The sequence below is a fragment of the Panthera pardus genome, unplaced genomic scaffold, assembly GCF_024362965.1.
Source record: "Panthera pardus isolate Hobbes unplaced genomic scaffold, ASM2436296v1 HiC_scaffold_12, whole genome shotgun sequence".
Lineage (NCBI taxonomy): Eukaryota > Metazoa > Chordata > Mammalia > Carnivora > Felidae > Panthera > Panthera pardus.
Window position 1 is genome coordinate 41,200,581 of NW_026526677.1, and position 5,782 is coordinate 41,206,362.

Genomic DNA, 5,782 nt, shown 5'->3' on the forward strand with positions numbered 1-5,782 from the left:
CTGGTAGCTTTACTCTGTATGTTCTCATGTCTTCCATGCTGACCTTATGCTAGGCTGAACGTCACCATATTTAACATGAGATCTCAAAGGCACTGATGAAATCACTCCTGCCTGTGTAAGCAAACTAATGTGAATTTGCTCCTTGGTAAGTTATGGGTAGAGACTACACCAGGTGGAGCTGTCTCACAAAGTAATCTTTATTTGCAGCAGATAAAGAGATCACAGAATAATTTCCAAAGCTGTGATCCCCAAGAAGGGGTGAGCGGGTTCTTTTTATTTAAGGTTTAGGATGAATGTTCATAAGGGGACCTTTATCATCGCAAATAGAGGTGGGTATAAGGTCACACGTGTGTACTTAGAAGATATGCCTATATGTACATTGTGTGTTATGTTATGAAGCTTGGGACCCTTTTTGAGCAAAGATCTTAATGTTATAATGAGGCAGAGGTAACTGTTAGCTTATGACCCATCTGCACAGGTGTTGGCTTGGTGGTTGAGTCCAAATTGGTCAAGGCTAGCTGGAACTCATTTCTTTTCCTTTTGTTAGTTTCTAAAAGGTAAAATGAACAGTTCCTGAAGAGTGAGCTCAACGGATCTGGCAGTGACATCTGCTAGCAGTGCTAGGAATTCCAGGTTATTTCTTAAAGTTTAAGGCTAAAGATACAAATAACCCCACAAGAATAATATTTCCAAGTTATTAGTCATGTTTTACTCCAGTGCATATGAATTTCACATTTGTTTTAGAAAGAGCACATTTTCAAAGGGGAACACAAGGCCCCTGGGTATCTGAGGGAAAGAGTGCCACGCAGAGTGGGTAAGAGAGTGTTTCACACCAAGGGAGAAACAGGATATACCTGGGAAGGCTAGGGGTGTCCAGGTTATTTTCTGTTTCCCATTTCTGCCTTGGACCTGCCCTATTACTTGTTACTAATTGCTACTGTAACATTATGAGGTAGTGTATATTTTCATATTTTGATGTATTTGAAAACTTCTAAATCTATAAATTATAGTAGTTTTTTAAAGAAACAAAGCATAAACAATGTTAAAATTTTTTTAATGCTGTGCAGTCTGATGAATTCACCTCCAACATTTAGCACTTGCATTAATTACAGTGATGTTTTGAAATGGTGCTTCCTCTAGGAGCCTAACTGAAATTTGGAATTATATGTATAAATCAAATTGAAACTTTTCCCTATACTTTATTGCAGAGGAGGGGAGAAAGTACAAAATGAACTTGAATTAGCATGTTAGATGTATTATTCTATTTCTAATTAAATTTGAGTTTGATTTTTGAAGTACTAAACCACTTAAAGACAGAACACATAAGATATCTTCCCCTTCTAACCCTCCCCCCTTTTAAAGATATTTTATCTTCTACAGTTAATGGAGTGTAGCTAAATTGTTTTCTCAGCTGATCCAACTTTCTAGATCAAAGACTTTTTCCACTCTGTCTTTAACATTTCTCATTGCTTTGGCTTTGAATTAGTTACCCTGAATAACTGGAAGTAAGTGTAAAAAAGTTTAAAAGTCACCTGTAAGCATACATACATTTGGTTGTGAGGCATGTGCAGAAACAAACATATTAAGACATTAGAAAACAACCTCTGTTTGGGATTCAGAAAATCTTAAATGCATTAAATGTTGAACACATTTTCTATTCTTTAGGACTGGGCTGTAGTGGTACTGTGTCTGAGTTATTTGAATAAATTGAAGAAAAGGAATATTGAGGTTATAGATTAATTTGCCCATTTTAATTAGTATTTAAAATCAGTAGCTTTTTTTTTTAAGACATAGGTCCATATTAATTTAGGAGTGAACTGTGTATTGTACTTGAGCTTATATTCTTTTGCCACTTTACAACTCCATTCTTTCTGCTCGTGATAGAAGTTTTAAGAAAGAAATAGGTAACAACACATCATGTGTTAGATCAGACTAATAGTTTTCTTTTTATTGCTGGTATGAGATCTAATTTAAGAACTGTTATTAAAAGTCATATTTATAGTGAAATGATATGATGTCTTGGATCTGCTACAAAATAGTCTGGGGCTAGGGGAATGAAATGGGTTATAAGAGTAGATGAAACAAGATTGACCATGATTTGGAATTGCTGAAGCTGGATGATGATTATACTATTCTATTTCGTATATAGTTGAGGATTTTCTATTAATTTTTTAAGTATTAACTTAAAAACTAAAACAGTCATTTTACCAGGAAGAAAGGGTTTATTTGGGAATAGCAGAGACTTGAAGTTTGGGACATGCAAGCTATAGTGAAGTCATAGGCAAGTCCAACAAACAGAGGAGAGGAAGAGAAGGCTGTTTTATGGAGGAGGAGGAAGTTGGGAGGGGTTTTGAATGAAAGTCCACTGGAGAAAAGTAAAATTCAGGTGGTGATAGTTTCTCATTGGCTGACTTGTAGTTGGTTTCTTGTAGAAGATTCTATGTGCATTTTTTCCCGTTGGGACCTGTAATTGAGCGTTCTTTCCTGTTGATTCTTCTATTGGGGTCTGTAATTGACGCACAATGGTGGGGCTCCTCCTCCTAGCCTCCTATTCCACTTTAGTGAGGATTCCCTTTATTAATTTTCACAAAAGCAACTCAATCATACACACAGTTTTAAGCCTGAATTTAATTATGAATGGTGCTTGCTCCTTTTTGTCTAAATAATACTCGAAATATTGTATTAGCATTAAATACTTTTGAATTCAACACAGTTGAAACCAACACAAATACTTGCTTGCATTATCATCATTATGTAACCAATTATGTAAAAATTATTATCTTCATTGTTTTAGCTGACTCAGCAAGGCAACTTTTGTCATGCAGTTAGTGACTACTAACCAGATAGGAACTGATGTCACATATGTTTTACCACCATAGTGGGGTGTGTTTGCTAACGAGTTCTTATTGGTGATCTTCAGTGGTGTATTTTGTAGGTAGAGGTGACTACAGGAGAGAGACAGACCCATAGAATTTTAGAGATGGAGAGATTGTTAGAGATTAGTATCCAGTGCTAATTCATTGGGCTAGTCAAGCCTACAATACAATAGTCTGGACCAATAAAGTGCCAGGCCAGATCTAAAGCAGCAACCAAAGGAAACTAGGTAACACTGGAAGTAGGAAGACACCTTGTGGTGGATGCTTCTAAGCTTTTCACTCACCTCATGGTATTTGCTCATCAGCTTGACTATTCTGTATCTCTGTATAGAATGCAAAGTTTCCATTGCTAAAATGTTATGATGTACCTTAAGTTAATATACATAAAGTCAGATTTGCTTAAATCCAGTTTTGTGAAACTTAGGGAACATTTGTAATATAAAGGCTAAAGAGCCTCCATAGGTTGCTAGTTAGTTCTCAAAGTCAGAGTTTGGAATATTAGGCTACTTTTTATACCATGATTATCATACCCATGTGACTGCTCTTTTTTAACAGTTGTATATTTCCTGGGGGTCCATGCCTCCAAGACTTAAATAAGTGGCATCATGGACTATACCATTCTCATTTTACTCTAATTTTCCATGTCACAGGGCCCTGGCAAGGAACAAAAATCTGGGGAAGGGTCATGCCACACTGAGACCAGACTTGGAAGAGAGGATCTGTACTTCAGGCAGTGTGGGTCACTGACTAGCCTGTGGATTGGCTACTATAGGCTAAGTGTGCACATCTAATGCAGTCAATTGAAGTTGAAATTAAAATGAATGTGATACAAAATTTGCCTAAGGACACAAAACGGATACCTGGGATACCAGCTTATCTGTGTCCCCCTCTCTGAGAATTGTCCCTAAAACTACCTGCATTCTTTCTCTGGTTACAGTATATGGCTAAACAAGGGATGGATTCCTGATCCAAACTGGGCAAATCTCATTGGTTCAGGAGTACTAGACTGTAAAGATCATGTAGCTTATGGGGCACCTGAGTGGCTCAGTTGGTTAAGTGGCCCGACTCTTCGTTTTGGCTCAGGTCATGATCTTACGGTTTGTGACTTTGAACCTCGCATCAGGCTCTGCGCTGATGTGTAGCCTGCTTGGAGTTCTATCTCTCTCCCTTTTTCTCTGTTCCTCCTGCTGTCTCTCTCAGAATAAATAAACTTCAAAAAAAAAAAAAGAACATACAGTTTGCAAGGATGAGCACACTGAAAGTAGCCAGTCATGTATTATCTACTGTGTACCAGGCATTGTTCTAAACATTAGGAAGATAGGAATGAACAAAGCACTGGAAATACTGTAGTGGACAGAGACAAAAGTCTTGCCAAATAGAGCTTTCATTCTAGAGAGTCACGTGTGAGGGGTACAGAGGAAGAAGCTGGTCTGCACAGAGGGACAGATAGAAGTCATGCAACCTGCAGCAGATTTGATCTCAATTCTTCACCTCTGTGTACCCATTCTCATGCCATGCCTTCTTAGTGGATAGTAGATTCTTCCCTGTTCCTTGACTTTGAACTTGGCCAAGTCATTTTGCTTTGGCCAACAGAATGTTAATGGAGCTGGTGTAAGCAGAGTACATGTACCATTCTTTTTCTAAGGCTTAATAATATTCCTTTGTATGCATATACCTCATTTTTTTAATCTTTTTGTTTGTCAGTGGACATTTAGGTTTGACCTGTGCCTTGGCTTTGTGAACATGGGAGTGCAAATATCTCTTTGAGATCCTGATTTCAATTCTTTTGGATATATACTCAGAAGTAAGATTGCTGGATCAATGGTAGTTTTATTTTTTATTTTGTTGAGGAACCTCCATAATATTTCCATAGTGGCTACACCAGATTACATTCACAGTAACACTATACAAGTGTTCCCTTTTCTACACATCTTCACCAATACTTGTTATCTTTGTTTATTTGTTTGTTTTAGTAATTGCCATCCTATAACTGGTGTAAGGTAATATCTCATTTTGATTTTGGCTTGGATTTCTCTAATGAATAGTGACAATGACCTTTTCATATACCTGTTGGCCATTTGTATATCTTTGGAGAAATGTCTGTTCCTTGTCGAATTTTTGTTTTTTCTCTCTCTTTTTTTTTTTTAACATTTATTTATTTTTGAGACAGAGAGAGACAGAGCATGAACAGGGGAGGAGCAGAGAGAGAGGGAGACACAGAATCTGAAACAGGCTCTAGGCTCTGAGCTGTCAGCACAGAGCCCGACGCAGGGCTCGAACTCACGGACCGTAAGATCATGACCTGAGCCGAAGTCGGACGCTTAACCGACCAAGCCACCCGGGTGCCCCCTTGTCGAATTTTTTACTCAGGTTATTTGGGTTTTTTGCTGTTGAGTTGAAGGAGTTCCCTATATATTTGGATATTAACTCTTTATCAGATACAAGGTTTGGTAGTATTTTCTCCTGTTCCAGAGGTTGCCTTCTCATTTTTTTTGTTTCCTTTGTTGTGCAGAAGCTTGTAGTTTGCTGTAGTCCTGCTTACCTAGTTTTGCTTCTGTTGCCTGTGCTCTTGGTGTCTTTTTAAAAAATGATGGCTGATGTCAAGAAGCTTCTCCCCTCTTTTCTTCTTGAGTTTTACCATTTGGGGTCTTACATTTATGTCTTTATCCATTTTGAGTTAATTTTTATGTATGGTATAAGATAAAGGTTCAATTTCCCTCCTTTTTGTGGGTATCCAGTTTTCCCAACACCGCTTGTTGAAGAGACTATCCTTTTCGCATGGTGTATTCTTGGCATCATTGTTGAAGACCAGTTGACTGTGTATGTGTGGGTTTATTTCTGGGTTCTCTATTTGGTTTCATTGGTATATGTGTTTTAAAACAATCCTATTTGTAATAGCATCAAAA